A 23,935-nucleotide genomic window follows, 5' to 3' on the forward strand; every position below is an offset into this window, starting at 1 on the left:
AAAATGCAAGCTGATGAAAAAACCTGTTATCCTATCCACTTTTTTTTTTTATGTGGATAATAGCAATGTTTAAAATGTGTCACTATTTTTGGGCCTTTGACCCCCCCCCCGCTATTTGTGGGCCTTTGACCCCCCCCCCCCCCCCCATTATTTTGGCTTTTTTTTCAGATTTCATGAACTAGGAAGTTGACAGGTATGGAATTATTTCTAATTTGAAACAGCAAATAATATATAATAAATGCCAAAACCATATAAATTGTTCTGACCCATTCGGTGGATGCTTAACTGCTTAATTTTAATATGTTTACTTTATTGTGTGCGTAGTAGTATCATATTGTAATTTTATGTGTTTTATGTTAGTATATTGCTTTTAGTTGCATCATCAAAAGGTTTTGGTGAAATGTGAGCAGAGTGCGCTGTACTCCAAACAGCAATTACCGTACGACTTACACTAGTAAGTGGATTCGAGACAATTCATCAGGTATTTTTTTAAATACGCACATTTTATTATGCTGTCTGGTAATTAGTTTTAAGACATTCGTGCTGCTTAGTATTGTATTCATCGGTCTGCATCTCAAGCTTTTTTACCAGGAAGGCACCCTTTTAACAACGCTTGGTTTAACGATAGTTAAATGTGCTGCGTGTGGGTGCACTGTAATAAGAACTGTAATTTACCTGACAAGTAAAACTATTTGTAAAAAGGTGTATAGTATCACTCATTAACTTCGCTGCAGATAGCGTCCTGCGCATTTATCCTGCGTACGTATGACTTTGGGTTTGATTGGTAGGACTGGTCCTGTACTTGGGGGCCGTGGATACAAACACTCTACACCTTGGATATAATAAAACGCAGATGCTTCATTTCGTATATGAACTTATCTTTACAGAGAAAATGGCCTGTTAATACCTTCGCTCCATTATTTGACTGCTTATAAGACCAACAGAGGCAGGGCAGTGGTCCAAAAACAAATAGATAACTGTGACGACATTTCTGCGTTTTGAATGAGACTTTAGGGCGGTTGAGTTCGAGTTCAGAAGTTGTTCTCTATCATTGGTGTTTTCGATAATAAAAAAAAAAGTAACACATCTCAGCCAGGGTGTATCCACATAGGACTTCCTTTCCTTGTGAGATTTCTCCTCGCTTCCTTGTCCGAGCGATGTCGCTTTGCTACGGCCAGGGCCAATATGTTCTCCTTTGTTTCATTATTTCCTTTTTTAACTCAGTAAACAGATAGTGGTGTTACTAAAGGTGGGAAAAAGCTGAACAGCGTTTATCTACAGAAACACATGCTCTGTTTTTTTCTTAAAAAACAAACTTCCCGAAAGTTAAGATCACTTACATGGTTCTGAATTAAGCCATAATCATAGTCTGTGTAGCTTTTCCGTGGAATAGTTAACGTTTATCTACCCCTTTTTTTTGGGGTGGAAGTTTTTTCAAACATTACAACAACGACATATTAGAAGTAGAATTTCACGGAACAGTGCACATTGTGATGATTTTTGTTTGTTTTAGGCATGCCTCTCAACTGTCTAGAAATACAGAACGTCCTCATTTTGCCTTATATTTCGGTCTGTTCCTAATAACATTTATAGCACTTAATTGAATACTAAAGTTAGGAAACAGTAACAGCTTGTTTTTAGACGTCATATCCTTCAGCAAATGCAAACACTTGTCATTCTGGCAACTTTATTGTCTATGGGAGTAACATTTAACCGTGTCATACGTGTAATTTCTGTAGTTATACTTACTGTACGTAAGTTACGTCTTACTTAGCATGGAGTGTTAAGGCAGAAGCGTAGTCGTACGTATGCGTGCTGCTGTCATAACGTTTAAAAACACTGTGTAATCCCAGTGCATGTTTCTCAATCAGTCAGGGACACGTTACAACAGTATCAGAGACAAATCCAAAGAAAGCCATGGATATTTAAAAAATATTAATGCTATTAACTTGAGACAATGGCAGAATAAGTGAATGTGAACTGATATACATTTGCTGAAGTAAAATAAGTGTATAGTTCTTATTGTCATTGTTGTTTGTCTTTCTGCTTTTCCCGGTTAGGGGTCGCTACAGCGAAACTCCGGTCCGCTAATGATTGGCAGTAGATTTTCACGAACGCCGAAGTGCCAGCTCGACGTTCAACCTTCAACGAAGGCACGCCCATTTACGCATGTCTTTCAAACGTCCACCCAACTGCAGGGAGGACATGCAGACTCCACACAGAAGGCACTCCTCGCACTCCATCTGAGAATTGAACGGGAGAACCTCTTGCTGTGAGGTAACAACGCTACCGCTGCACCACCGTATAATTCTTATTATCATTATTAAGTATAATTCACCACCTATCCTCCTAAAGTCCCAGTTTTAGGAAGGATTAAGAGGGACAGAGCTAAACATTCCTCTCAAGTGTACCTCATTACGAGGAACGTACCTCATTTTGGGACTTAAAAAGTTCATGTTCCTCAAAGTTCCACATTGAAAGAGTCTGTCACACATTCAGTGTTAGGATTTTTTAAGTGAAATCCATGGTAAATAGAAATTTAATCATATTAATTCATTAAAAGATCTTCTTTATAAGTAAAACTAGGGTTACCATAATTCTTTGTATGTGAAAGAGGATGAAAAAAATGTGCTGCTACCAGCACATATATTATTTCGTCCTCTTAGGTTGAAGAGCAAAATGTTTGGGGATTTTTGATTGGCTCGTATACTGGTATACGAGCCAATCAAAAATGCGCACAGTGGACCCTCTTCTGTTCAGTGCGAAACATCAAACAGTTCCGCATTGAACAGAGCTCCTTTTTTTGCTTGGCTCGTATATAGGTATACGAGCCAATCAAAAAAAAAAAAAACAGAGGAGAAAAAACTCCGAAATAGGGATGTCTGCTTTTTGAAAATTCTGCTCTTTGTCCGTGAATTTTCAAAAACAGCCCGGACAGGAGCCCAAAAAAGAGGATGTATCCGCGGAAACCCGGACGTATTGTAACCTTAAGTAAAACCAGCATATTTTAACCATCCTATGACCTTCCTAGTTGAAGTTGTTAGTAAGCCATTAGTATGTGTTCCACATTTTGCCCATTTGTTCCACATTATGAAGGCGAGTGTTCCTCATTTTGGCAATGGAAGGTTGAGAGCTATGGAGCTAAAATTTGAGTCAAAATCAGGGGTGTCCCTGAAAATCATGGACAGTTGAGAGGTATGGTTCAGTGTTCTCCATTATCGCCCATAATTGTAATTATTGTTATCTGTTAAATGTAATTCATGACCTTTTCCCTAAAAGTCGTTACAGGCATTAAGTCCATATCAGAGATGTCCCTGAAAATCAGGGAGAATTGAAAGGTATGATGTGGGGAAGTGACCAGGATGTATTTTTTTCTATGCCCAGAAATGCATTCTTGGATGGTGGTATAAGTTGCACTCAGGACAGTGAATTTTTTTTTCTAAGTGAAAGAACAACAGCAATATTTTTTTCACAAATGTCTTAATATTATCTGTGTACTGCGGTGGTGGTGCTGTGGTAGCGTTGTCGCCTCACAGTAAGACGTCCTGTTCGATTCCCAGCTAGAGTGTCTTCTGTGTGGAGACATGCGTGAATGGGCGTACCTTCGTTGAAGGTTGTGCGTCAGGGCTGGCAACTCGGCACTTAAAAATCTACTGCCAATCATTAGTGGACCGGAGTTCCACTGTGGCGACCCTTAACCGGGAAAAGCCGGAAGACCCAACAACAACTGTTTTTAGCTTTATCTTTGTTCCTTCATTTAAGTGGTCAAAGACTAGGTGGAGTAGCATTCCACTCTTTTTATATATTTTTACTTACTTGTCTACATGTGATCGCATACAGTTGATCACACCCGGTGAGGACAAGCCAAAGCGGGCTAATAGCATTTGATCTCTTCCTTCAATAACACAGCCAAAATAATAAGGGGCGCAAAAGCTGCATACCAGTGACATCTTTATTTGCATTATGTAGTTAGAAAATTGCTGAAAAGAAATTATTTTTGTTGCAATGTACCTTTTAATGTCACTAATTATAATAATTAATACTGTTTAGTAATATCAGTCATTGCAATTTGCCACAAAAATAATGTATTTATAATGGAGATGAATATGTATTACTGCAGTACCTCGTAGGATGGGCAGTATGAGGTCTGGCTTAAACCCCTCCCACCAGCCAACAGTCAGTGATGTCTTTGTAAACTTAAGTAATATTCATACCTATGGCAATATGAATATTCATTGTGTATTCATAGTTTACCCTTTTCCTCAATGTACTGTGATTTTGGAGTTGGTATATTTCATTAGCAGGGCTGTTGGGGGGGGGGTGCAGCAGTTATAGTGCTATTTATTTTTTCTTTCGTTTTTGCAGAAGGGCAAGCCCCCCTGCACCCCCTGCTAATTAAATATACAAATAGACAATGAAAACTCATGTCGCATCTGCATGGGTGTATGGTTCCCATGTGATGACACTCCTCTTTCACCTGCCAAGTCACAAAGACCATGCCCACATCTGCACAGAACAGCTTGTGAGGTACTACAGAGTAAAACAAAGCCATGGAGATAGTGACATTTCAAAGTAAAGTCGGAAAAGTACAGTTGTGAAAGTATAACTTACCCTAACAATAGATGTTCAAGTGATCAGTGGTAATGGTGAACACTGGACTGACCGTAACTCCTGTTCGTATTCATAGATGCAAGTTACTCTCAGTCCAGTGTTCCCTGTTATCACCCGTATATCTATTTTCTGGTCTTTTACTTGTGGAGATTTTCTTCCAGGGCCTCCTCTGAACACTGTTAAAATTATCCAGTCGGAGTTTCCTGGTAAAAAAAAAAATGTCAGTAAATAGATTTAAAATCTGTCCCTGATGTTGGGCATTTGCTCTCCATTTATTTTTGGTTTTGTCCAGAATTCTTGTGATAAAAGATTGAGAGGTATGATTTAAGCTTCCAAATGCCAAGTCTCCTGGAATGGAACAAAAACCGACACATGGGATACCTTTTCTTACTTATTGATGTTACAAGCTTAAACTATTAATTTTATAACAGTTATGTTGCCCTGTGATTGTCCATTTACAACGGTCTCCACTTTTGATGTATGTCACCTTAAATCACAGCTTGAAAATAACAAGCACTCTCTGAGAGAAAAAAAAACACTATTAGAAATAAAATAATGTTATTAGTCTTCATTTGGTACTGGAACCCAAACCCTCACTGCTCACTGCTGCAGTAACACAAAGAGCCACATAATAGATATGTGTTTAGTTTTCCCTTAAGAAGCTTATCCTTTCAACTAAGAAGCCACAGTATGGTGATTTAAAGTGCTTATTCACTGATAGAATGCATAAATAAATAAATATATGCCTGTTTGTTAACCAGGTAAGCCCACTGGACACACTGTCCCTTTTTAGGGGCGACCCGGAAGAAATGTATGGTTGAGTGATTTGTTCAAGACCACACCACATGCAAATAAGGGGTGAGGGAATCAAACCCTATTGTACAGAAACTGCAGCTCACAGCCTTAATTCTCTTCGCTAACTGCCAGAGTCATAGAAGTGAAATTAAAGTTAATATTATCCTTTCACTTCAATGACTGTAAAGGTGCCTAAGCAGAGGGCTTTCTTTGTATGTCAGTCTGTGTGTATGTTTGTTTGACCCTAAAGGGTATTAGATGTTGCTTGGGTCATGCTTGTGCTTCTACATTTGCCTAACTTTGTTCACTCACTGTATAATTACTGTTTATAGTTAGCACACATATTAACATTTAGTGCACTTCATTCTGAGGTGCCAGTCTCTTTTGTGTTTGATTATATACCACATAATAGTGGGGGTGCACAGATTTGCCCAGTGTCAGTCTGTTGTGTACTGGCCTGCATTAGATTCTTTTTTGGGGGGCATCAGGGGTGATAGAACTCCAGTCCCTGCCAGCCCTATGGCATCAAAAGATGGAACCCGTATTGTGAGCTAGGAAACCTCAGTCGGAGTAGTGGTCCTAGGCATTGGAGAAGTTGGTGGGGGTGGCATCTGATATCTGTGCATGTAGCTTCATTATCTAGGAGCTATAGAAGTGGTGGAGCAAATTCATAGCAGTCACATGCTTGGTGGCATGGTATGATATGCATTACATTACTGAATGCTTGGCCATCCTGAAATAAGGCATATTTTCCTCTTCCAGGTTAATTTCTCTTTTGTTTAAAACATTCATTCTTCTGGCTTCAGTTTTGATGTCCAATTCTCTGACCCTCCCCTTTTTAGAGGATGGCAGTCTCACAACTCGTAGCGTAGATAAGGACATTTTCACATTTTCCCTGGAAGGAAGGTCATGCCTTCCGATATGGTTACAACAGGATCTTGTAGGTCCCACCTAAATAAGTGAATGGGACTGCATGGTGAGACAAAAATGGAATTAGTGATGTTAAGTTAAAAAAAAAAACTTTAACCTTGATTTGTAGAGTTAGAAAATCTTTTGGATACATTGTAGTTGGCAGAAAAATTAATGAAGCAGTGAAGCTATCTCTGTGCCATTTTGTATTCCATCTTGAACCCTAATCTTTGCTGCCATTTGGTTCTGTCACCCTGAAGTTACTTTGGTTAGATGTTCTTTTTCACTGCTGGGCTCTCCCATCGCCACAGAAAAGTTGTTTGTTTACCCCACATCTGTACACTAGATATCAAAGGACAGAGGTGTTGGACAGATTACTTGTCACATCTTATTGTTAGGGTACAGGGCACATTTCTTAAGTTTACTATAACATGTAATGATGAGGCATAAGACCATGTATGAACTAAAGTGGGTGGCGATTGTTTATATTAAGACACTCCAAGATGTGCAATTGCAAGCTCCGTCCATGGTGTGACAGCCTATCATGGTTTGACACCCAAGCTTATAACACCAGAACTCCCATTTTTCAGGTAATAAATGTTTGTGTAACTCAAGTTCTGAAGAAAATATGATTTAAAAAAACACAATGCAACATTCATCGGGAGGATGCCCCTCCCCCACACCCTGAAAAGGACTGCAAGCCACTTAAAACTGTTTAATACAGGGGGGTGGCTGCCCCCTTGCTGAATGTGTGTGGCCATCTCTCACTGACATCAAGTCAGTAAAGCCCGTTACAGTTTGTTTGTGTAGTTCAACCTCAAACATTTTAGTGTTCAAAAAGTACAGAATTAAAAATGGGCTAAACCCATAACTGATAAACCCATTGGGATGTCAGTCAAGTCGATACCTACATGAAGTACCATGGTGGGTTGTAAGGTAAGCTAATTGTATCACCTCCATTTTAACATGCTGTAACTTGTACTGCTCATCTCTTGGCCCTTGCCATTGATCAGACATGCCCAAATCCGTAAGGAGAGGAGTTCTCCATGTTTGATTCTCATTGTTCGATCTTCTATAGCTGATCAGTGAACCTGGTTTGTTCGTACTGCAGGCAGACATTTCTCTTTGCTAGCAGATTGAGTTCATGGAGATGTTCTTTTTGATTGGCTCACTATTTAATTGATTGACATTAACACATGAACTTTTAATTTGAATTTGTTTACAGTACTGCTAAAGCATAATAACTGAGATTAGACTGGACAAAAATCTATAGATCAACATTAACCCATGATTTTTTTAACCTGAGTTAATTTTCTGTATTGCTAAATGCACGGCATACATGATTACACTGTACACAAATCTATAGCATTAAATCAAATTAGTTTATTACATCAGTCTAGGCTTAGGCTCATTATAAAATATTAAGATACAAATCTAGAAAGCTGTGTGCATATGTATTATGGTCATTTATTAGGAAAGGGGTATGTTAGCTAGGAAGTTTCTAGAGGTTATTTGGTGGTATGTTAGTTTGGGCATTACTGTCTTTCTCTTTCAGTGAAAAGAGGCTAGACCTGGGTGAATTTCCTGTTTTCCATCCATTGGTCACATTACTCTTAAATAGGATTAGGGATGGGCTCTACTTCACTTGGAAGGGGAGCCTGTTCCAGAGCATGGGGATCCTCAGAGACACATATCTGTCTCACCAATATGTCTTATTATGTAACAGGCAAAATTTAAATCCTTGGATGTAGTGTTTCTGATGCTGTTTGTTTTCCACAAAACATTTTTTATTTTCAATTAAAATAACATTTACATTTTATTTTTAAATATCATTTTAGACAACTATATACAATATTTACAATAGCCGGATTTTCAATTATATACACTGTATGTTATTAAATATAGAATTAACAGATCAGTCATCAGAGATAACAATATTAATTATTGCAGTGTGTCCAACAAAGATATAACTTTCTTCCAAGGATTATTTACCAATGGCCTGGGATAGAGTCGTAGTTCCTTGATTTTTATTTTCATCGATGCAGTTGTCTTCAGTAAAGTGTAGAATTCTTCCAAGGTCAGGGGTGTATTTGAATTCCACCTTCTAGTTGCGCATTTCCTAGATATAGTAAGTATTGTCCATAAAAAATACATAGGTTCATAGGTTCATACTAGGCTATCTGCCCTAGGGCATTTATAAGCCTAGCCAGAATGTGTTTAGCTTTCACCACCCATTTTAAATTTATTTTGCTCTGCCCTTTTTCGAGTTTAGTATAGTGATACCCGTAAAAACCTCTATCCCTCCCATCCACATCAAGATTCCTCTTGAAGAGAGTCAATGAGGACTCTGCCTAACCTGAACTGGGAATTACCACCTATGTGGTAATTTGTGCACTTTGTTTTTGCCAAAGGGGATGACTATACACTTTTTGGTCAGCCACAGTCCTTCTGTGTTGGCCTGTACCTCCGAGAAATATATACACAAGAGAGAGGTCCCAGGACTGAGCTTTGTGGGGGACCACACTGTAACTTGGTTTGAGTGACATGGCTCCAGCAATTCTAACCATGTGGGTTCTGTCCTTGAGCCAGTTTGCAATCCATCTAAGGCTGTGCAGTGTTTGTAGTTTCTAGGATCCGTTGAGGCACCACCTTTATGGGAGGGACCACTGTTGCTTATTCAGGTAGGGACTTTCATTTACATTTAGTATAATCAATGCTTTAGTTAAGATAAAAGATTCATTAAATAAAGCTTGTAAAAAAATGATCGATTCCATTCCAATATAATTTAATTTTATTGCATTCATAAAAAATATGAATCCATTCTTCTTTATTTGACTTTTCACACCTCCAGCAAAAACCATTTGTAGTAGTACTGATCTTTTTAATTGTATCTGGTGTTAAAAATGCTCTCTGTAAGTATTTCCAGTTAAATATTTTTCGGTACTGTGTGTTAGAGGTGTAATTAACTGATAGTAAGATGTTAGTTTTAATTTCTTCTGTTAACTGCAATGACTGACCTTTTTTTAAGAACTGCCAGTATGATGGTTTGGTAATTGTTTTATAATATGTTATTAACTCTTTATATAGATTTGAAATGGAATTTTTCTTTTCACAACTATTATATATAAATTCATACAGAAAACTTATTAGATTTGGAATATCTTTAAATGAGGAATCATTAATTAATCTGCATACATCTTGAGTGTACATTAGAATGCTTTGTAAGGTTAACCAGTCCTGTGTTGGAATATTGTAAGCAGTTTTTATCATATGTATGTCTAAAACATTTAATTTATTTGCACATTGAAACCAGCATAAGAATCCATTTTGTTCCCAGGAGGTTATTGTTTCCCTATATATTTTGTGAGGAAAGTTCTTAGTGATGGTAAATGGGGTTAAAAGGTCAAACCAAAGTTTTAGATCTATGTTGATAAGTTTCCTAAAGGAATTGATGTAATGATTAATCAGTGTTGTTTTAGAAGGTTTTGTTATATTATATTGTATACTTATGCATAGTATATACCAGGGTTTGTTTGATTTGTGTACTATTAATTTTTTTAACAGATGATTAAATTCATTTGTTAATATAGCCATTGTTAATTCTTTCCAGTTGGCAAAATAATTTGGGTTTATCCAGTCTAGTGTAGTTTTAAGCACAGATGCTTTTATATATGTTTCTATTTCTAGGAAGTTCAATCCTCCTTGTTTCCAGGGTCTAATGTGATGAGTTAGAGCTACTCTATTCTTTTTGGGATACCATAAAAATTTTATTAAACATGAATTTATTTCTTTAAGAATGCATCTTTCAGGAATTAACTGTATTGCTAATGCTACATATAGTATTTTTGGCAATAAGACCATTTTTATTAATTGCAATCTGTCTTCAAAAGTTAATATAATTTTGTTACACTTTTCTATATATATTTTCATTGTTTTAGTAATGTTTTTTATAATTTATTAATATTGTTTTGTTTATATTTTTGCATAACACTATTCCTAAATAATTTAGCGTAAGTTCTTGTTTTCCTTTGATGGATTTATCTGTAACTTGTAGTTTTTTTTTCTTATTTAAAAATAAAAATTTTGATTTTGATCAATTAAAGAGTAGACCTGAAATCTTATAAAATTTCTCCATTACTTCTTCTAGCTCTCCTTATGACTTTCTGGAGTTTGATAGGGTTAATAAAATGTCATCAGCAAAAAGCATTATTTTAGATATGTACTGAGCATAGACTTCTATTCCTTTTATTCTTGGATTATTGCGTATTATTTCTGTAAGTATTTCTATAGCCAAAGCAAATAAAATAGTACCTTTCATTCATTATATGGATAGATTCTGAGGTGAAAGGACCTAATTTAATGAAGGCGAAGTTATTAATATGTATGTTTTTTAGTAATAAAATGAAGGGAGGAAGACATTCAAATAATGCTAAAGTTTTAAGTAGATATTCCCAGTTGAGGGAATTGAAGGCTTTTTCTATGTCTAATACGATTACAAGTGTTTATCTTCTTTATTCACATAATCTATATGAGTAAGTATCCTTTTAATATTAATCATGTTTGTGCCTGTTATATAAAAATCCAGTCTGATCATTATTGTCTTTGAAAGTGGGATTTTCATTCTGTTAGCTAGGATTGACATGAATATTTTGTAATCATTATTCAGTAATGATGTAGGTCTGTATGAGGTGCAAAGGTCTGATGGTTTATTATCTTTTAGAATTAGTGTTATGAGAGAATATTTCCATGAGGGTGGTATTTTTGCTTCTGACTGGACTTCTAGCAAAGTTTTATGAAAAAAGGGAGATTACTGTTGAAGGGAAGAGTTTGTAAATTTCCGTAATTATACCATCTATCCCTGGAGCTTTGTTAGATTTACTTTCTTTTATCTTGTCAACAATTTTTTTGTAGGATATTGTTTTTTGTAGGTCTAGTTTTAAGTTTTCTGGATTTTTTTTATATTGATAAGATTTGTATCTAAGTTTATTTGGTTGGTATCTAAATCTTCTTTTTTGAAGTGTTCCATATAATGGAACCGAAATGCTTCAAGGATGTCTCCTATATCTGATACTTTTTTCCCCTTTCTTTTCATGATATATACTACTAATGTTATTTGCTTTAGATTGTATTTTAATTCTTGTAGAGTAGATATCTGGGGGAGGTGGCTAATGAGTTTATTTTAAAATTTTCCGAGGCTAGACAAGTTTTGTGTGTTAGAATTTCATTAAATTTTTTATTTACTTCCTCTAATTCTGATTTTTTTTTAGATTTTGCTGTCAAGAGTTTGGTTTGCAAGTCTAATGATTCAGATTCCCACTCTCTAACTTTGTTTTTGTACCAGCTAAGTGTCTTAAATAAATACGCTTTTAATGAGTCCCAAACCATGACTCTACTGATTTCTGTTGTATTATTATTTTCAAAAAATAATTGTAGTTCTGACAACATCCAGGGTCTGAATTCTATAATTTTTGTGTGATATATGATGGAATTCTAGTTGAGAGGATTAAAGGTTTAAACTCTATTTGGAGCTTCATTATCAGAGAGTCATGATCTGAGAAGGGGCATGGAACTATTGAGAAGTTGAGGATTTTTGTTTGTAAATCTTGAACTATGAATAAATAATTTGTCTCTTCTGGTTTGTGTTCCAAATCTATGGTCTTTATGGGAAAATAATAAAGATTTATCATCTTTTACTTTAAAAGTGTCTATTAAATGGAATTAATCAATCCCATCTTTTTAAGGATTTTGAAATAGTTGCTATGCGAAAAGACTTCTTGGTGGTTATTTTGTGGATGTGCAAAAGATCCATCAGAGCTGGATCTGAGGATGTCTTGTATTCCAGGCATAGAATGCATCTCAGTAACCTGAAGGAGACAGAGTATGGAGATGGGGCTTTAAGGTAATCTGTATAGGACAATGTTTTTATACCCTGGCATCTCCTAGTATGAACCTTTGTGGGCATTTCAGCTGTTGCATATGTTTGGTCAGGTACATGCTGAAGGGGACATTTTTCTGAATGATGTGTCTGATAAACTGGCGTTATGACTTCCTTGGAACTGGATGCAATGTCCTTACTAATAAGCTGGGCGAAATAGAATGATTTTCTTACTACCTTGGCCACATGTTGATTAAAGGCCAGATTACTGTCTACATATTTTCCCAGATCCCTGACTATTGGCTGAACTCTTAGGGGTGTCTTATTGATGGATTAATTAGCCTGAGTAGCAATTTTCCCAAAAGGCACTGTAATGCATTTTGTGGCATAGAGTTTTAGTCTGTGACTTTGGCACCAGTCATTTGTCTGTATTAGATCCTTTTGTTAGATGCATGTATCATGAGATGAATCTGTAATAGATCCCAATTTGTAGTCATCAATGAAGTTGGTCAGCCAATGATCCTTGACATTAACCTTTGCCTCTGAGAAGTAGGTGCTGAATAGGAGCAGTCCTAGTACGGAGCACTAAGGTATCCCTCTGGTGACCAGTCTCTTAGTGGAGGTGGTATCACCAGTCCTAACTTCCTGGGTCCTGTCTGTGAGCCATCTGGCAATTCAGTGCGTTATGTAGGGGTTTATACCCAGTTTGGTGAGTTTGTTCACTATACCAAAGTGAGGTATTGTATCAAATGCCTTAGCCAGGTCCAGGCAGTATGCACCATTTCCCCTCATCCATTATCTCCATGACCTTCTTAAAGAAGTCCACTAGGTTATTAGGCATGATCTTCCCTTGATAAAACCAAAGTGGGTTGGGTCCAGTGTCTGAAGGTTCCCTATGGCTTTGTTGATCATTTCCATGATAACTTCTTTCCTGGCTTTGCATATTAGATTAGAGACTAATAGGCCTCTAGTTTCTGTGGTTGGTTGATGGTCCACACTTGTGAAGTGAGGTGACCATTGCAGTCTTCTATTCTCGTGCCAGTAAGCCTGTTTTGAGACTATAGTTGGAAAGTGACTTAAGTGGTCCTTGTAGGTCATGTTTTGAGTTGTATATGAGGCATCCCATTGTCAGGACCCATTGAAGCTGTGTTTTTGACCTTAACAGGCTGCCAGGACCTGCTTCTTGTTAACAGTGTGTGTGTGTGTGTGTGTGTGTGTGTGTGTGTGATTATGCTAGTAGGTATTTCATGCAAGGGCAGGGGTGGGAACTGGGGGTGGGGGGTGAAGTTTGAGCTGAATTTGTCATCCAACAAATTTGCTGTATTGCTCTGCTTAGTGAAAGTGGCACCATTGCCACCAGTCCTGCACACTGATGTGCTTTGTCTTTGAGGCTTCTCACATAGTTGTATAAAACCTTGTGGTTGCTTTAGCTTGTGAAGCTATCTTCACCTCATAGTTGGCCTTGTTGGACTTAATTAGTCCTTTTAGAACTTCTGTCATTATTGGATTTGTTCCTCCTGATTTGAGCCATGACTTATTTCCTTTTGTGATCCCACCAGTGTGGTTTGTTTTTAGAGTTTGTATGGGCTTATGTCTAGTAGATACAGCAGCCTCTATACAACCATTTACATGACTGTACAAGGTATCTCTGAGCAGTCATGCATAGGTTGTTGTGATCTCGTGGTTGGACGGGGCATTGAATTTTGATAAACTATTGCTTAATAGGATGTAGCGTGCTTTGGAATAGTTCCTAACTGTTATAAGGTTTGTTGGGGTTGCCGAGTTGATTTTTATTTCAAGAGAGTAAGCAGCAAAAAAACAACAAGGACCAAGACAGCTAAAGCCATAAATTTAATTGTAAAACATAAAAGATAAGCGCTTTTGCACAATTCCTTCATCAGATCAATGAGCAAAGTACGTTTGACTACTTTAAATAACACTTGACCAATCACAGACTCGGAACTGCAACACACTTCTTCCCTCTTTGTCAGAACTCTTGCATGTAGTAATTAACCATTTCAGTGCCTGAGCTTACATTCTCTCAGAATGGGTTTTAAGGGAAGATATCCATTCAAACCCGCCCATTCTGAAAGAACGTAAGCTCAGACACTGAAATGGTTAACTTACTACGAGCAAGAGTTCTGACAAAGAGGAAAGGGGTGTGGTGCAGTTACGAGACTGTGATTGGTCAAGTGTTATTTAAAGTAGCCAAACGTACTTTGTTCATTGATCTGATGAAGGAATTGTCTGAAAGCACTTATCTTTTATGTTTTACAGTTAAATTTATGATTCTAGCTGTCTTGATCCTTGTCGGTTTTTTGCTGCTTACATTTGTGACTTATTTGAACCAAAGTGGACTTTTATCCTTTGTTTGCTGGGTTTTCTCTATTTATTTCAAAAGAGACAGCTTTGTGGTCTGACCTCAGAAGTGAGGATGTGACATGGGGGGAGGTGGGTGTAGAGCTCTAATGTATTGATGTGTACCAGGTCCAGTATGTTTGAAAATTTGGTTGGTGTGCCCACTGTTTGGTCAAGGGTATTTGTTAAAGTCCAGAAATCACTGTGCCTGCGAGTATAAGGTAGTGTATGTTTCCCAGTCTGTAGAGGGGTAGTTAGAGTCTCCCATGAATAGGGTATTTGGTTTAATGGTGAGTGTCTTCAGTAAGTCTAGGTATGAGCTATGGGAATCAAGGGACAATAGAGGGTGACCTATAGCTTGTTAGGCTATGGTATGGGTCTTTGCTCATGGTGATTTGTATATGGATACATTTCAGGGTGTTGTCCTGTTTAACCAATATAGCGTTATTCTTGTTGTTAATATAGATTGAGACTCCTCCACCTTTTATTCCTGTATGTGCATCTGATGGTCTAAATAAGTCAAAGACACTGAAGCCTTGCACTGCCAGTGTATTTTCTACAGATTTAGCCATGTCTCAGTAACAGCACAGATGTTGCATAGTATGGGATGAGCTTTTCCAGTATATCTTTGTTGTTTCTAGCCAGGCTTTCTGGTGCAGGGATAGTCGAACCCTGATTGCCTCCAGAGTTAGAGAATTGGGCCTCCTTTCAGGAGCGCTGGTAGGGTCTGTCAGAATCTCTGGACCCCTAGTTTTGTGGGCCTCCTTTGCCGTGGGGACATCGTCATCTAGTAGATTTCCCCACTCTGCCCCTGGGGTAACTATGTGTCCTGGTAAGGACCCTGGGACTTTCTGAACCACATTTTCTGACCACCACCTCATTGATTCCTAGAAAAGGATCTTTGAGGAGTCGAAAAACACATGCCCACTGCAGAGAGGGTATTTCCATCTTTCTCACACCTAAAGAGTGTGTCTTTCACATTTCGGTCAAACAACGAACTACCGTCAAAAGGAGCTTTGATGAATGAGGACTTAAAAAGGCTTTGCAAAATCATATAAGCACATCCAGGCATGCCTCCTAAAGGATATGCCTGAACCCGCTGCCCTTGAGGCACCTTCAGCTGCATGCAAGATAAGCTTCATGGACAAATTTGAAATTGGTTGGAGGGTAGCCAACTGAGAGGCCACAGAAGGTGGAACCTCAGCGGTAATGGTCCCTGTAAGGGATTTTGAAAGTTCTTTGATCAAATCCCTTTGTTGTCTGGTAAAATGTGCCGAATAGTTTGGCGCATAAGGGCAAAGGTCGCAGAAGCATAAACATGCTTCCCAAACCTGTCCATCGCCCTAGACTCCCTGTTAGGGGATGGACTGAGAAACTTTGCTGAGCAAGTTCCTTCTTAGTGGCTGCCGCCATGACCATGGCATCCACTGGCACACCCTTACTTCAGAATTTCTGTTGGTGCCAGAATCTGATCTAGCCTCTTAGGGATCAGCTCAACTGAGTCAGTCTCCTTCCACACCCACTTAGAGACCAAATCAATGAGCTGGTCAGTGCGAGGAGTAACCCAGGAGGTACTCAGGCCAGCTCAGAAGGCTTACAGAAATACTGATTCCTCTTGTGAAGGGCTGGGGGAGGTTCTGCCACCTCTCTGTTTAAGGATCTCAAGAATGTCTGCACATGGGACGTCTTCTGGAGGTGATCATGGGGACCCTTCTCCCTCATCAAAATCAGTATCCTCAGTGATATGTCTGGCTCACTGGCTCCCTCTGCCCAGAGAGCAGTTCCTTCCAAGGTTAAAGATGGAGCCGAGCTTTCCAGTGCCAAAGCTCCAAGAGGCAGGGAGTGGACAACAGACAATTTCAAAATGGATACATTATATCATGTGTTGTTTACCACCGAGCAAACGTGCTAAGTGGCATTGCGTGGCAGTCAGTACACATACATAGTAATGAATGTGAAAATATACAGCTGTTGCTAGTTGTTCCTGTGGCAGCAGTTGTAAGTTAAGGGTTATAGTATAGGTGAGCCTGGGTTCTAATTTTAGCTAAGGACAGAATTTTCTTATTGATCTTCCACTTTATATAAAAATTTACAGTATAAAAATACTTACACATAGGAATAATTATTTATAGCAAGTCCATTGAACATACACATGGTATCAGAGATACAGTATAGTACATGTGTAACTGTGCATATCAGTACAATTATGGTTCTAAAATTGCACATTAATTGTCTGAACTTTCATGTCATGCACATTCATGGTTAAATGCTCAACTCTTTAATATATGTGTATAACTAATGAGCAGGTCTAACAAACAAGGTCTCAGTTGCCCAACCTTCCCTGTGGCAACTGGTATAAGTTAATGCTCACACTACAAAAGGGTTTTAATCTAGCACATTCACAATTTTTATTAATGCTTGTCCTCTGTTTTAAAAAATATAAAACAATGTAAACAAAAAATAATTATAAATAAGAAAAAAAAAAAAATATATATATATATATATATATAGCATTGGAGCTCATATGAATTTTGTGTGTGACTGAGAGTATACTGACAGTTATGTTTCTGTAATTATAATTGTGCTTTCCAGCCTTGGATAGACTTCAGTGATACTCATAAACACATGACTGTATAATCCAGGACCTTGTCAGGTCACACACATACATGATTAACCCCACACTGTGTCATGTATTGCCATATATTTTATGACCTGACACATTTTTTGTGTCTTTACACACACTGATAAAATTAATTTGTACAATATGGGATTCAAACCTATGCAATTTCAAACCTATGAAGATGTCTGGCAAGTACTTCTTCTGTGGCAAGTATGAAATGTCACCAATGTGGAAGAATATGCTTTGTCTATTTTGCATAGGTTTGAATCCCATATTGTACAAATTAATTTTATCAGTGTGTGTAAAGACACAAAAAATGTGTCAGGTCATAAAATATATGCCGCCAATACATGTCTGCAAAGTTAAATCAAATAACAGATATAGCAGCAACCAACTCAGAAGCTAATGCCACCTGTCAGTTTAACCTTATTTTTTCAGAAACTGTTTTCCTCTCCATTTGGCACTGTTGCTTTCTGCTTAACTCTCTACAGCTCTACTGAATTCTCCAATTATAGGCCAATAGCTATACTCTCTCCACTTGCAAAGATTATGGAAAAATGTATTCATAGACAACTCATGCACCACCTAATCCAAAATCGCCTTATGGCAGACACTCACCATGGCTTCCGTCCTCATCACAGCACTACTTCAGCCCTCCTAGCCTTTACTAACACCATAAACCATAATTGCAACAATAATTCTATATCCTCAGCCCTCTTTTTGGATCTTTCCAAGGAATTCGATATGGTTGATCACCAACTTTTAATCCACACCCTGCAAACATTCTGTCTAGATACTGGAGCCCTCCAATGGTTTCAATCCTACCTGAATGGTCGACAGCAGGCTGTCCTCTGGCAGAACAAACTCTCTAACCTTCTACCTAACACCCTCGGAGTACCACAAGGCTCTATACTAGGGCCCTTGCTGTTCTCCATCTTCATTAACGACCTTTATACTGTCATCCCAAAAGTCAGCTGTATCCAATATGCTGATGACTCTACGCTGATTTGCTCAGCCACATCTCCAGTAGAGTTATGGTCAGCTACCCAGACCACCTTTAATACAATAGAAAACTGGCTTTCTGAACATCGTCTGATCCTAAATCCCAAAAAAACTAAAATGCTGTTATTTTCACCAACACGTAGGTCTACCGCTTTCACCTTTACCATAAAATCAAATGATGGCACAATAATCTCCCCTGACCCATCTACAAGACTATTAGGTGTCATCATAGACAACAATCTAAAATTTGACCTACATGTTAACCAAACTATCAAAGCCATCAATAAAAAACTAGGGTCACTTTACAGAATAAAAGCCTTCCTAACCCCTCCAGCTAAAATTGCCATAGCTTGCTCTCACATTCTTTCAACCCTTCTGTATGCATCCCCTCTACTCTCGAATTTAAACAAGACTGTCCTTAACAAACTCTCAATTTGCTACAGCCACATTGCCAGGTTTGCCACTGGGCTGCCTTTTAGCTCAATTTGCTACAGCCACATTGCCAGGTTTGCCACTGGGCTGCCTTTTAGGACACATCATTGCATCAATCTAAATCAGCTTGGTTGGCTTGAACTACCCAGCCTAATCCAGTATAACCAACTGATTATGGCCTATAAAATCCTCTATAATCCGGACAATACTCCTGCACTTAAAAATATTATCACCCCCTATAACAATCCTAGACCGCTTCGATCCTCTAACAAACTCCTAATTCAGACTAGCAAAATTAATAACACAGCCAGTGATTCTCTCTTTGCAAACTCTGTAAGTAGATCTTGGAACTCTCTTCCAGCTGATATTACCTTACTTTCCACCTTAGGTCAATTTAAAACTAGACTCAAACAACATTTGTCACTTAACTGGCTATGTCAATGTATCAAGCCTGGCTAACTCTCTCTAGAATGTCTGAAAATCTGTTAACCAGTTTACTGTGTAATTTAATTTAATCCTGACTTGTGCTCAGGATTAACTGTAACCTGTGGAACTTGTTTAACTTGTTTACTTATGTAATCTCTGTAAATAGTCTGTTTGTAATATGTAATGCTGGTATTATGTAATGCTGTATCTGCTTACCCTTGGAGCTTTTCTCCCCGGGCCTCCGCTGAAAATGGATATGCATCCAGTCGGACTATCCCAGTCAACAAATGTAAAATAAATAAAATTTAAAAAAATTAACATCGCACAAACGAGGTTGGTATGGTTGTTTGGGTATGCACACTAGCATTAAACACGATAAAAAAATTAGCTGGAAGACACTCTTTAATTGTTGCTGTTTGACTTGAATGGACATATCTGGAGCTAGAAGGGAAGGTGCCCAATTTAGGACTCAAAGGTAGGGAGTGGAAGAGTCCAGAATCTTTGCTGGTCTCTTTGTAAGGCGCCACAGCTTAAGGCTACTGCAGGGGACTATACCGGGTCTCAGTACATATCTGAGGCTTCGAATAGTCTGGCCAAGGCTGTCTCCATTGCAACTGGCATTCCACGTACTGGAGAATAGTGCAGGCACCACTATAATGACCTCAAAGAGCACAAGCAGGACACACTCAACCAGTGGCTGGATGAGTTTTGGACTGCTTACATACCACAGTTGTGTAAGTATACAGATACAAATAATTTAAATTAGATAGAAAACTATATAGGCAAGACTGGTATGCATAATGCTCTTCTCTTTTTCTCTCCTTTATATACTACAGCCACCCAGAAGCTTGCAGAGAACAGGGAAGCCCATGCTGATCATTTAGAAAGACTTAGGGAAGCAAGGGGTATGGATGCAGCACAATAGAAGTATTATTTTTATCTAAAGTATTGCACTTCTATACAGTAGAAGCAAATTAACTGTAAAATCAAGCATGCAAGCTTCAGTCTGTACCTCAAGCCAGCTGTAGGAGTCGGTTGTAATACTGCATTCAAATGTTGTGGGCTCAAATCCCAGAGGAAACAAATATATAGTAAAATTATTTAAAAAAATATTTAAAAAGATTGCATAATAATTTCAGCAAAATTCCACACATGTCATGTTGTTTAGTCTGTATTATTTGATCAAGTATATGTGCAATATATGCATTCCGTAATGATTACTTGGACCAGTCATCAGTTATGGTTTTTAGTTGTTAAAAAGTATACTTAATGTAAAAGTTGAAGTAAATTATTTATATTGTACTAACTTATTGTATGTCACATGGTACTAATTTATGGTTTTTTTTGTCTCTTACCCCAACCTTTCTCTTTTTTATTTTTATATGTGTGGCTACAGTGTTTTGATGTCACCAGTTTCTGACAACTCTCAAAATGATTTACAGCAAAGGGAGGTAGGCCAACCAATGTGACTCAGCCTGTTCTCACTCCAGCAGCTGCTGCACCGATGCCCAGCACATCTGGGACACGACCTGCAAGTACTGCCTCTGCAGCCCCTGCACTACCTGGGCCCCCCACATCAGGTAACATTATCCTGGCTGCAGGTGCAGTGATACCCTCCCGGAGCATTGGCAGAGGTGATGATTTTGTCACCTGCCAGGAGATATCAGGCATGGTGTGTGTGGTCGTGGAGAGCACTACTAGTGCATGCCTCAGCCACATGGAGAGGATGCTCTCTGGAATGGTGCGAAAACAAAAATGTCAAGTACTCCAACTGAGTAAGGGGAAGGAGGAAGCTACTAAATGATAAAGCAAAATCCCAAAAAGGGAAGGCATCACTGATCAGTATTAGCACAAAACTGGACACTAAGGATAATCACAAGGCTTTCTTTAGTTATGTTAGGAACCTGGGTGGTAATTGGTCTGCAAAGCTATGGAAAGGATCATCATGGACCTGGCAGATCCTGCCTCTTAAACCTGGTTGATTTCTTTGAACGAGCCATGTCAGACTCCAAACCAGTTACAAGTGGTGTCCCACAAGGCTCAGTCCCTGGGACCTCTCTTGTTTGGTATATATTTCGGAGGTAGGCCAGGCCAACCAAGGAAACAGACAACTGGTGCCAGTGCCATGGCCTCAAGCTAAATGCAAAAAAGTATAGTCATCCCCTTGCAAAAAAAAAACCCACCCAAATTACCACAGGTGGGGTGGAAATCCATTCCAGAAGAAGTAAGTAATTAGGGACTGGGGGACCCCCAAGTTGAAATCTCTCATTTGACAAACACGTGGCCAAAAAAAAAAAAAAAAATTTATATATATACTAATAATCATGATGATTCACATCTAGAGGATGTACCTTACCAGACACCTGCAGCAACTGGAAAGACCCCAAAAGTACCTCACCAAGAGGATCAAAGGGCTCAAACAGATGCCATTAATGGACATGCTGCACCTCAGAAAATCATCCCCCCGAGCTACGCACGCTGCCGAGACTTGAAACCTCAGCACTGAAATAAATAACAGGATGCTGGGGACAGATTCATAATGATGACAGTTCTGCAAGTGAGGACTAGATTCATACTTTTCCCATGTTTGATGGGTGCGGGCATCCAATATCCACTCTCTATCCCCAGTCATGGTGTCCCCAACCTGTTGTGTTCCTCACCTTCACTGCATCTTGTCTTGTTTGTCCTGTTTTTCAGCATCCGCTTCCTCACCTACCCTACTTACCTGATCCAGCAATACTTATGTCCCTTACCCAACATTCCTTTCTTACTGAAATAAAAACTCATAGATGGGTACCTGTCCCAAAAAAAAAAATATCGTCCCATAGATATCTGTTCACTTTGCACATGTGTCTTCTTGACACATTTGATTAGGTCCAACTGGCTATACAACATGATTGCGTTGTTGTCACCCATCTTGTTGAGGTGACAGTCCAAATTCAGCCAATATTCCAATATTCTATACATATTCATTTTACACTGTTGACAATTTGGATAGCTATGGCTCTTTCCTACCTCCCTCCTGCACATTCCTATATTGCTTTCCCCTGCCCCTGATTTCACTACTTTCCAATCTACCCAATTTTCACACCTTTTAATCTGGTAAAAAAAAATAGAATCACACACCACACACATAAGAAGTCCTCGATGAAAGCCATCAGTTTTTGTCCTCTGCATTTGCATGGAGTTTGACATAGTGCACCAATGTCAAGCAACAGTGAATGGCTCTTCACGTCCAATGATATGGTGCAGTTTCCACTGTGCAATGCTGCTTAAACCCACTGACATAAGTAAACACACAAAGTAGAATAAACTCACTTATATTAAAAATTTCATTTAAATAACTATTTTATTTAGCCTGATGACTGTATCAATATGTAACTCCTTATGTGTACTGTTGACAGAAATTACTTGAATACTGTTTATTTTTGTACAGTACTTCACTGTAGTTATTCCCTCTCTCATTTCAAATTATTTTCACGTGTAATTATTTAATTACATCATGAACACATATTTAAAATTATTAGATAGAGCTGGATTCGAACCTTGTAGAATCTGGGCTCAAAATAAGAACTCAATGTTCTTACACCTGCTGCCATAGAGTCAGCTAAACTGGAGGTGTGTTTATTACACTCCATGCTATCCAAAGTGCTGACTGCCGTGCATCTGTATTTAGTGTGTTTACTTGTAGGAAAGCAAACCAAATTGCATAATTTTATCAATGATACAGAGGCTTGTGTTTGCCCATCGCTTAACTATGAGCAAATGGGGAAAGCGGTATAAATACTTTTTTAACGTTAGACAATTTAATATACATTTCCAGTATGAACTATTTATGAACACTTTAGCATCTGTTAGCTGTGTCTACCATAGCCAGTATGGATAAGTACTTCCCAAGTTAAAGTAGGAGTCCTTAAATGTGGATCTCGCATGAGCAAACATTTTGTATTGATTGCGCAAACCAGCTGCTCAGCGGTGTGCTGTGGAAAGTGCTCATTAGCATGTATTACTTAAGTTTACTGCCCAATTAACCTTCATCCCATTAAGATCCCTATAAAAGCACAACCAAAGGAGAGGCACATTTTAATGACTGAAAACATATTTATACTATAGTCATGTGTCATCTGCACCTATGAACTTGAAACTTGGTATCTCAGTACTTGTTCCCAAATATCAACTACACTACAGAAATAAACACAAAAATACTTTATTACATACCATGTACATCTTTATACTGACAATACACATTCAGATTGTCTAATACTTGTAATAATGTGGACAACAATTATTCACAAATATGAACACTCAAATATGATCACAAAAATGTATGTGTCTGTATGTGACAATTTAAATGTGTAATGTACACAGTATACTGGGAAACGATGTCTCATTTCGGCTACATGCATTCCTGACAGCTGTTTCCATATAGTTTGTAAAGCTGTCTTTTAAAGTATATCTGCACATTGGAAACACAACAGAAAGTACTACATCCACACTTTGCACTCCAATGTCATAACAGGATATGTCAACCTTATCATATAATGAAGATGGCATCACCTATAAAGATAACTCTGACAAGTCAAATACATACTTTAGTGGTGTTGCAGTCATCACATAACGTGTTTGCAGATGGGAACAAAATAATTACATGTGTGGTAGATTAGTAGAGCAGCCACATTATGTGTGTGTCTGTATGTATGGGTAAGTGTGTGTGCATAGTCAGAGGAACATTTGTATCCTACTATCATTAATCCAGTACCATACAAAACTTTAATATGTTGACAGTCGTATATGGCTACCCATCCATTTCATACAGACCTCTCAACATCTTCTCCCAAACATCCAGTGATGATGTCATCCACTGTAAATTGTCCAGTAGGATTGTAAAAGTCAGACGTGCTGTGGCA

The 23,935-nt window shown here is 38.3% G+C and overlaps 1 protein-coding gene across 1 annotated transcript in view; it reads left to right on the forward strand.

The window, feature by feature from the left end:
• The first annotated feature begins 353 nt into the window (after nucleotides 1-353).
• The window catches only part of LOC122799895 (E3 ubiquitin-protein ligase RNF14-like), a 513,500-nt gene continuing 489,918 nt past the window's right edge, over nucleotides 354-23,935 (forward strand). Inside the window, exon 1 of the mRNA XM_044069272.1 lies at nucleotides 354-481. The gene's annotated coding sequence lies outside the window, so the exon portion shown is untranslated. The remainder of the gene's footprint in view (nucleotides 482-23,935) is intronic.

Source organism: Protopterus annectens, chromosome 4.part0 (genome assembly GCF_019279795.1).
Source record: "Protopterus annectens isolate FY-2018-M chromosome 4.part0, PAN1.0, whole genome shotgun sequence".
Lineage (NCBI taxonomy): Eukaryota > Metazoa > Chordata > Ceratodontiformes > Protopteridae > Protopterus > Protopterus annectens.